Source organism: Aythya ferina (assembly GCF_964211825.1).
Source record: "Aythya ferina genome assembly, chromosome: 7".
Lineage (NCBI taxonomy): Eukaryota > Metazoa > Chordata > Aves > Anseriformes > Anatidae > Aythya > Aythya ferina.
Genome location: NC_140302.1, coordinates 2,319,503 through 2,330,151, shown reverse-complemented (window position 1 = coordinate 2,330,151; position 10,649 = coordinate 2,319,503). Strand labels below are relative to the sequence as shown.

At 42.9% G+C, this 10,649-nt stretch overlaps 1 protein-coding gene across 3 annotated transcripts in view; it reads left to right on the top strand.

The window, feature by feature from the left end:
- Window positions 1-10,061: 10,061 nt before the first annotated feature.
- The window catches only part of RHOBTB1 (Rho related BTB domain containing 1), a 50,410-nt gene continuing 49,822 nt past the window's right edge, over window positions 10,062-10,649 (top strand). Inside the window, exons 1-2 of one of the 3 annotated variants that reach the window (XM_084526188.1) lie at window positions 10,062-10,138; window positions 10,578-10,648. The gene's annotated coding sequence lies outside the window, so the exon portion shown is untranslated. The remainder of the gene's footprint in view (window positions 10,139-10,577; window position 10,649) is intronic. The other 2 variants (XM_084526187.1, XM_084526190.1) reach the window with 2 other exon arrangements.

Below are 10,649 nucleotides of genomic sequence, written 5' to 3'. Positions count from 1 at the left end.
GCTAAAAAGGTGCGTGGTTTATTGGAGGGTGGGGAGGGCAGGGCAGGGCAGGCTGCGGGGTGCAAGCCACCTTTAGTGTCTCTCTAAGATAAACTGTGTTTACATTTCCCCAACATCCAGCATGCAATGACCTTGGAGCCCTACTATTCTCTCAGTGACTGTCTGTCAGTTTTGAAGCCAGACCCAGTACAAGTACTCAGGCAGTTGTGCTCTCTGCTGCAGAAAGCCAGATAGCAAAGGACAGTGCCAGGCTATCCTTCACTTTTAAGAGGATAATGTACCAGACTATACATCCCTTTGTCTCTGTGCCTTTCTTTTGGTACCTCTTACTCCTTGCACACAACTGCAGAACTGCTTAGGAATGCATTACCATCCACAGCTGCTTCACCACCTCTGTGTCCTACCACTCCTCAGATTCTACATTATTACTGGAATCCCTCCAACAGCCTACAGAGACATGAAGCTTCCTGTCCCATGCCCTTTCTATTAACTCTCTGCACTACATCTGCTCCCTCTGAAAGACTTTTTTTCCAGGCAGGTATACATTTTTAAACTGTTGTAACAAAACTACTTAATCTGGTCCTTTTTGTTTGTTTGTTTGTTTGTTTGTTGTTTGATTGTTTGTTTTTTTGTTTGTTTGTTTGTTTTTCTCTATTTAACTGTGCCCAGCTGCACAAGCATCATATATCCCAGATGTCCAAAACAAACTGTTTATACCCAGCTACCTTCTAAATGATGACAAAACATGCAATTCCTGCCCCTTGATAACAATCAGATGAAATAACCTAGACATTCAAGGCTTTGAATATCACTAACTTCAAGAGACCAGAGACTGGCACCAACCTACGTATCTTAGCTGCACAAGACTGCAAAAGGGATGTTACTTCCCAATTCTACATGAAGGGCAGCCAGAAAGAATAGCAGTTGGTTAAGCCCAGTTATTTCAAGTAAACTAGTGTTCTAGCACCACAGGAAAATCTTGATAAACAGCCAGCATATGTGACTTGTGGATGTACTGATAATTTGGAAATGGTCTTGATAGTCTACTTTTCAAGAACATCATGTATAAAATAAAAAAAAGTTTTCCAACCATAATGGCAAGAACATGAATGCCGTGTAAAGCATTTAGTGGCTACCGACATGCTGAGAGCACTTCACTGACTGAAACAGGAATTGAAAAAAATGCAGAGATTCCCTGCCTCTCAGCTTAAGGTTTAAACTCATTTCTTTTAGCTACTGTACAGTGATAGCAATGCAGACATCATTGGCAGAATCAGCCCATTAAGCCCCTGAGCTCCATGTAGAAAAGAATATTACAGTCACCCATTAGCATCATCTTCGGACTAACAAAACATTGGCTATCTTGTTTATTTATGTGCATCAAAATCCTGGACACATTCCAGCATCTTACTGCAGAGAAAAGACCTTTTCTTTCCTGTTAAGGTGTCTTGCTTTGTTATACAAATACAGTACCCATAAAGCAAATGTATCGGGCCCCTCCATGACCATGCAAAGAAACAGACATTATTTTATAGGATACAGCCACATTCCCAGCTCTCCTCAACTGCCTGCCACCTTAGGAGAAACGTGAACAGACAGGTCCTGGGTACCAGCCCCTTTCCCTTGCCTTCCTGAACACTTGGGCAAACACTCAGCATGTCATCGTATCTGCTAGGAACTCAGCTGCAGCCAACAAGCCCAAGTCCTTTTTTTCTAATGCAACGCTGAAGACATACTCAAGAGCCTGCCCTTCACCTTCCCCCTCCCTTTTCTTCTCCCCACAATTGGAAACTCTTCTGACTGAATATGATACCACTTGGATTTATTGCACAAGATGCACCTGAATGCCAGTCAAAATGTTTAACCTTCCATTCACCCGCACACTCTGAGACACATAATCTTCTTCAAACAGCCACCCTATGATTTGCAGGTAGGGAAAAAGCGAATGGTGAGGCAGCAAACTAAGTACTAGGCTTAAAATGAACTCAACTGAAACGTTCTGTAAGCAGGTGTTGCTAAACAGCAAAGTCCTTGTTTGCAATACACGTTATTTTACCTTCAACCCACAGTGATTTTATCACACCTCACTTGTAAATTCTGAGAATGAATTCTTACAAACCCAAGGCCTTCAGTTATTCACACGGGCAAAGCCGTCAGAGATGTTGTCCTGCTGAATCTGTTAGGGCTGACACAATGCCTGTACTTGTTCATCAGCATAAATAAGGCACAAAGAATGGGCCAGCTATTCCCATAGAACATGGACAGAAGGTCTTCATCATGCATACCCAGGAAGCCTACGCTGCTCCAGAACTGAAAGCAGCGGAACCACATCAGCCCAAGTCAGCATTTGAGCTAATAAGCCCATGGCAATATTCTTACTGATACCTAAGCTATTTGGCAGGCTGCTGCTGCTGCATTGCACCAGGCAACAAAACAAATTGGGCTTTAGCTCGAAAGCCCCAATCCATTACATAGTAGAGATGAAAAACACAGCATATTTCATCGGAATCCAGGCTAGTGAGAAAAGAATCCCTTAAAAAGCAATTGGTCCTAGGGCATGACACTTTCTTTATATGTACACACCCAGTTTCATCCTAACATTTAGCTAATTTCAGACAACAAATATCCCAACTGTGGGGAAATTCTTGTCACAGCGCAGACACTACTAAATTCCTAGAACATGCAAATGTGAAATTGGACCTTCCTCAGTTCTCAGAGGAAGAATTCTCTCACAGAATTCAATAGAGATGCATAAACCAGACAAGATGCCCTGGCAGAGTTGCAGAAGTGCTCACTTACTTCCCTTCCTGGTAGCCTTCTAACTGCAAAAATGACAGCTCTGTTCTCCAAGTGTGAAACAGCAACCACTGAACATCACGTTCATCATCATTTCTCAGATTTCTACTGATTTGAGCCATGGGCCTTTTTGCTTTTTTTGCCTCTTTCTGCCACTAAAAAGTAGACATGCATCTATATCATCGTCACTATAGAATTAGCAGTGCTGCTTGCTTTTCATTCTCGGATCAATTACCAATAAATAATTAACAAGAGTGCTTGAAAGCTCAGAAATAGACTAAAAACTGAAATGTTTTCAGATGAATGCATGTGCTTTATCAATCAATTTTACCATGGCCAATCACAAAACATTTCTTAAATATTTCTTAACCTCTCTTTCTAATGGCCCACATTATACCAAAATACAAATGCCCTTGCCAAATAATGCAGAAAGTCAATCATGTCACTATGTTACTAAGTTTTTTTTGTTTTTTCTTCATAGACCAATTTCAGTCTAAAAAATAATCAACAGGGCTTTTAACTATGGATTTCATCATGTTTTTCACTGTATTTTCTGTTCTTAGGAGTCACAGTATACAACAGGACAAATGACATGACAGAAAAGACGAGGGGCCAGATTGCCATGTTATCTTTCAATATAGAAACAGTACAGATTCAGGGATGGAAAGGAAGGAAACTTTCCACAGCTGGAAATACTGATGCTGATTTCCTATCTTTGACTTGCTAGAGTAAGTTCTTGTAAATGAAGTGCTCCCAGTAACACAGTCTGTGACCTGCCGATCAAAAGAACAGCCTCAAAGACTCAGCTTACAGAAGTGTTCTTTCCCCATACTAGGCAGGGAATGTGCATATCAGTACACAGCTGCAAGCTGAAATCCCTTTCCACATTACAGAATCGGGATGCCCTGTAGGCAGGCTCTGCTGTAGTACCACAATTGCCAGGCCTTCATCCCTGAAGCCCAGAGTCTGACCGTTTATCTGAAGATTCACTGACAGCCTTTACCACCCTGGTGTCACATCTCATAAAGGAAATCTTTATAAAGGAAACTTGGAATAACTGAGAGATGGCTTCATGTGGTGGTGCAGCCCCTATACTCACAGACCAATGCAGAATGTCTTACTTTAACCTGAGGGTTGGTTTGGGGTTCTCTTTAAAACAAAACTTCTGTTGAAAAAACGTTACCTAAACAACCACATTTTATTTTAGCTGGTAAACGTGAGAAAGAACAAAAAAGTGAAAACAGACAGAATAGACAACATAAACAGTCAGAAGAATGACCAGCATGCGTGTTTACAGTTAAATTTCCTTTTCTGAACAGTAACCTATTATCAGCTCTGGAAAGGATGTTTACAAGAGGTTCAAAGACTTGACAATTAAATGTAATTGCAGTAACATATTGTACCAGCTAGAGAGCTACAAAACAAACAAACAAACGAACAAATAAAAAAACAGTGATACCTTTTCAGGTATATCTGTATCTATTTTTGTATGCATATCATATTCTGAGATGGCAGAAGGCACTGTTTTTCCTACAGTTTTACAGACTGGTTTGTTCTGGCCAAAGTCCTTTGGAACTGCGAGAGGTATTTGTCAGGACAGAAACAAAATCATACTTTACACCCATAGTTGTTTGTTGTAACTACTGAACAGGATAAATGAGGGTGAGGGGGCAAGCATGGCAGCTCCAGTATGTGCTCCAGAGTTGTTTTCCAGCAAGCAGTATTTGAACTGACATGCACAGTCACTACAAAAAAAGATGCTTACATGAGAGTGATGCTTAGGTGAAGCTCCCACACACTGTATACAGAAGGGGTTCAGTGGCAGGAGGTGACAGGGGTTGGAGGCAATGTGCTAATTCTCATCTCCCTCACTGGTCCCAGATCAGGAGCAAAGGCACATGAAACAATCTGATATTCATATCACACTACAATTAGGAAGGGAAACAAAACTCTCTTTTTCTTGGGAACTGACTGCTCCCTGCAAGAATCTGCATCATCAAACAAGTAATTTGATTAAACCCAGTGTATGTTTTCAGCTAACGAATATTTAATTCGCAATGGACCTACTCTCCATCAAGTTGCATCTGATCATTTATTCTTCATGAAGCAGAATAAAACCGTGCTCTTCTGGTTTGGCCGCATTTCATACTCACTGCATGGTGAAAGGTTATGCTGAAAGGCTGCTGAGAACCAAGTCCAGAAGTCCAGGTGGTATTTCAGGCCTTGGCTTGTTATACTGAGGATTTGCTAGGAATGCAGCTACATTGGTGCAAATCCTCTGTATTGGCAGAGTAAACGACTGTACACACTACACATTGTTGCAATCCACCTTGGATTCTAGCAGAGGTTAAATTCTGCAACTCAGGCTAGACAGAGGAAGATTCTAGGGACACAATGCTTTTACTAAACATTGCAGGGCACACAGCCCCACGTAAATGGAGATTTAGTCCCTTCTCATTCCCCATAGTAAATCTACCCCTAAGCTCTGCAGTTCCGGTGTAGGAAATGGATGGGATAGGAATTTTTGATCAGTTCTTGCTCTGAGTTTTACATCTGAACTTGAGGCTGAATAAGCTTCAGACAATCTAACACTCTATATTACTTTATATTCTTTTTGCCTGAATCAATTTGGTTTTATTACTAAGTAACATAAAAATTCCTTGCTCGATTTTATGCTTTCCAGAAGACTACCTAGGGGTGGCTGATCATATTCACTGACTGTTTAATGAAACCAAGGAAATTAACGAGGAAAAAGGTTTGTCTTCTCTATCCTCCTCACGTAATATTAATGTTCTTTCCAGAGTTCTTCGGAGTGTATTCTTCATAGGTTTGTCCAAGATGGTTATAAGCTTTTTTATTTAACAAGAAGGAGCTGTATGAAAACACCACTTTGAGTAATGCTGGATAAACAGAAACCATCCGTCAAAGCAGAGTAAGTACAATTTTATTTGTAAGAACCACTAGACCTCAGGAATTCTGCTGTCATTTCAATCTTGCCCATTTCTGAGCCCTAAAGCTATGAGAGATTCAAGTAGGGATGGATTCCCTCTGCTCTGTGCAAAGTAGACTTTGTGTATTATAGGTTTGGCATTTCTCCAGCCTAACTAGTATTTCTGCTTAGGCTAAAATATTTCACTGTTACAACAACCAGCCAGTGAAATCCTTTCTCTCTCATGTAGTTTCCAAGCCAGCATCTTTACTCAGCCAAACCTCTTCCAGTCTTACGTAGAAGATTTCCCTAGTACACAATCACAAAGTGATTCACAGCAGTCATTTCTTCAGTGTTAGAATATTATGTTTATAACAGCCTATAAAGATGATGTAAACAGCAAAATGCTGTAGTATGCTTTCTGATGTCTCCTTCAGCTGCTGGTCTGCTCACAACTCCCACTGAACTATGCATAGTGTTTTACGTGTAGGCTTGCCAAAACCTTGTAGGAAAGAACTAAAACCTCTCACTCCTCTGGAATGATTTGTTGTATTACAGCTTAAAGACATCACGAGGCTTTCTAGGAAAGACTCTAAAAATCCCAAGTAGCTGAATCACTGTGATTTGGATGCCCTATGGGACATAAGGTCATTGTGATCTTTGCCACACAAAGTTGTGGAGAACAGTAGCCACAGCCATAACCCCAAGACTACATTTGTGACAATAGAGAGTAAAATATTAAAAGTATCTAAATGAATTGTAGCATAATAAGCCATTGGCTTTCAGACCTAACTGGAAAGGCTAGAGGCATCACTGCCCCAACCTACTCATTGTCATTTCCCATATATGACTGCCCTGGTCACCACTGCTCGGATTGCAGAACCGAGTAGATGAACCTTCCTATTCTATCACAGCACAAAGGCTTTGTTCACTTCCCGCACATCATGCTTCCAGGCACTGTTTGAAAACAGGTGTTAGGACTTTCAGAAAGTTCACTCAGTCTAACTCCACCTGATGTGCTTAGTGGGTGCTGAAGAAAAGGACACATGTATTAATCACCACAGATCAGATTTTATATCACTTTTCTACAGAACAAAAACCTCTCCCAAATCTATTATCTCCAGACATGAGTCATCAGGAGCTACGTTAGTAAGAATAACGTAACTGTACTTCATGTACTATGGTGTAGCAACAAAAGAACTCTTAACCATAAATACTTTTGTCACCACCATATCTGTGAATGGGGAGCAATGTAATCACAGTCTTGACATCATGACTGGTATCAGCCCGTCTTGTGACTGAGTTCAAGAGATACTGTCACAAAAATTACACAACTGTCAGCCAATGATTATTCTTAACAGCAAATTTAATAACATACTTAGGGGCCCATTCCTGGAAGCCTGGAACTTACACAGCTTCTGATCATCTAGTCCATGTCCACTTTGAAGGATAGTATCACATCCTCCATGTCTGCTCACAGCTTCAGGACCTGCAATTTTGCACAAAAAGAAGCTGTATTTAAAAGCATAAATGAATCTACAAAAATCAATAAGGATCATAAATCAAAGTTTGTAAAAACAAGTGTGCTGTAAAGATTTCCATAGAACTGTTTAACAGTAGGCTAAGGCTGAAACAGGACAATCATACTTTAGAAAACAGATTAATTACTAAATGCTTGCTTTTTCTGAATTAAACATGTAACCTTAGTATCCAAGGCACAAATTTAATGTAAAAAGATATCCCCTACCAGGTAACTATAGGCCAGCGAGGAAACACCTTGACAGTTTAAAAATTAAGTGCAACACCAGTTTCTGATAACTTACAAATCATATTTCATTAATTAACAGACAAAGATTCCACAGCTTCCTTCACATAACCTTTTTATCTCTGTGTTTGCTAGAAAAAAAAATCTAGCAAACTTTTGGCATCTTGATATTCTGGTATCAAAATACATTTAGCATTCTCTTGTAATAAATTAACAATTAGCCTGATATTTAAGGAAATATATCTTGGAAATGTATCAAATTGTATTACTCTCAATATCCATGAAAAGCTGGTGTGCCTAGAAAGACAATACCTATTACCATTTACTTTATCATAATATCCTGGTACATCATGCAATCAGTGATTAAGAAATCATTGATTAATCTTATAGTGTAGTCTTTAAGTGTCTTTTTACGACTACTCACATTATGCATTTCCTATTTCATCCCTATGATCCAAAGGCTTTTGTAAAGATGGAGAGCTTATGCACCAGTTGATGGACAGACCCAAACAGCCAGATTCTCTTTGTTGCTTTCCAGAGGGTATTTACACTGGTTTCAAAGTACTTATCAAGCTACCTGGCCTAGCCATATATTCCCATTTATGTCTTGAAGTGAATTGTCAGTCACAATTCCCAGGATATCTGGCCTTTGCAGGCATGAGAAAGTAAGTGAATGGACTACCCTTGGCCTAACCGTTTTCTCCCCAGTAGCACTGAGCAGCTTGCTTGTGCTGTACCTCGTCTGGGATTAAACATGGGAGTTCAATTTCCAGAACTGTCAGTCACACACCTTTCACACACCTTAAATTCATTTTCAAGTGCTAAAAGAAAGGAAAGAAATAGAAGCAACTTATTCAGTGTTCACAAAAAGCAGCTGATTTAAAGCAATTTATATAACCTGTTGTATGGGTTGACTTTTATCTTACATGAGTTTACTTAGCAGAGCTAAAAATATTAGCCAATACAAGGTTTGAGGCCATCTTCTGAACAGACGCAGATGATAACCTTGTGAGCTCTGCTGTCTGCTCCAATTGCCTTGCAAATAATAGTGTGTTTCCAGCGTGAGTTACAGGAATTTAGACTGCACGTACTCATTGAAATTGCACAACTATATGCTTCTGCACTCACATGCTGTGGAAGCACCGTGGAAGCTTCCTTACTGGGTTTTTAAACATGTGTTAACAGAACTCTGAATAAACTCTTCCCAAACAAAATAATCCTTCCATTTCTAGGGAATAACTGTGGCCCAACAATGTTTCTTTTCCCTTGATACCACACAACCAATAAAGGTGATTCACTTTCAGAATTTATTCAAAATCTTAACATTTAGCGAAGTTGTTAGCACCTTTTCTTTTTGTTCCCTTAGCAAGGGGCTCACAGTACGACCTAGTTCCTGAAATCCTGTGATTATCCTTCCATGTGGTTTTTTGTTTGTTTGTTTGTTTTTGTTTTTCAAAGTTACAGCACAGGGTATGCTGGTGCTTGGCAGTACTCTATGGCAATGATGTATGTGCTGGAGGCAGACTAGCCAAGGCTGCGCGGCGCTCCACACAGGCTAATCCCCCCTACTGCACCGTACAGCATATGCACGACGCTGCTGATAGCAGGTAAGGCCATTCAGGCCCTCATGACTACACAGGAAAGCACGTGGAATATAAAGCATCAAAAACAGAAAGCAAATTCCATGAACTCCACTTTTGCTGTGGTTTATGTGATTTGGGGCATAGACTTGTTAGTTCTAAACAGAAGCGTGGCTGAGCTCTGCCACTGAAACGGGGGAGCATTTTGACAGCAAACCTTTAATGCTGCTAGCTTGTGTTGTCTTTAGACCCTGTATCTTTTTTTTTTTTTTCCTCAGAAGACCCATGCTGTCAGTAACCCTCAATAACTAAGATTAAACGTACCTGCTGAGAGACACAAAGCACCAGCAGGCGCACCAAGGCTGAATCCCCCACCAGTCCTCCAAACCCTCGCTGAGCCCCCAGACAGAAAGATCAGGACATGAGGTAAGCTGAGATGGCCCCGTTCCTGCCAGAGCACTGGGCCATTCCCTGCGCTGTAACTACGCCATACACCCCACAACCTTCTGAGATACTGCACAAAGCTCGGCTGTTCGTGGTTTCCCTCGAACTTCTCTCTTTAAAGAGTTCTGTCGCTGCACTGCTGGTCCAGAGGCCACGCTCAGCGAGGAGGAGGTGGCAGAGCACTCACCGCTCCTCTTTAGCTGGGATTCAGCTTCAGCACGAAAACGCGTGAGGAAACCGAGGCGCACACCCGAGTTTATTCAGCTGACAGAAACGTCCGACACAGACACCCCCCGCAGGGGGATTCAGCCCCTCAGCGGTGCCCAGGAGGGCGCGGGGACCTTCGGCAGAGCCCCGCAGCAGCCCCCTGCCCGGGCAGCCCCTCGGCGTTCCCTCAGGCAGGCGGCGGGGCCACGACGCCTCACCTGAGGCGAGGGGCGAGGCGGGAAGCGCGAGGCGGGAAGCGCGAGGCGGGAAGCCCCGCAACGGCCCCTAACGGCCCTAACGGCTCTAACGGCCCCGCGTGCCCGAGCGCGCTCACGTGACGGCTCTGCCCGCCCAGGGGCCGCTTGGCGGGGCCGGGCCGCTGAGGAGAAGGCGGCGGCGGCGGCGGCTGGAGCTGAGGTGAGAGGAGAGGAGGTGAGGGGAGGCAGCGGGAGGGAGCCGGGGGAGGCCGGGGCGGCTCCGCTCCGCACGGGCGGCTGAGGAGAGGACCCGGGGAGCCGGCACCTGCCCGGCCTCGGTCCCCGCCTGGCCGCGGCCGGGCTCAGGGCGCTGGCGGCTCCGCCGGGTGCCGCCGCCGCGCTCCTTCCATTCCTTCTTGAAGTATTTTATTCGTTTTGTTCATTTCCGCGGTGTGGGGACGGCGCTGGGACGCTTAGCGGCACGTCTGGTGTGAGTCGGACTCGTTGGTGAGGAGGGCTGCCTTATGCCTTTTGCCCTGTTTGCCCCCGCCGTTTGGAAAACTTGATGGGCTAAATGAGAATCTCTTCACGTTTCTCTTTCTGGGTGTTAATCTGGCACGTTCACCTTAAAAACTTAACTTTTTTTTTTTCTCGTGTAGATTCTCCGGGCAGTTTCTGAATGGACTTTGTTTGAAAAGCAATTTGCTGAATTAACGTAGCGTGCACAAAGA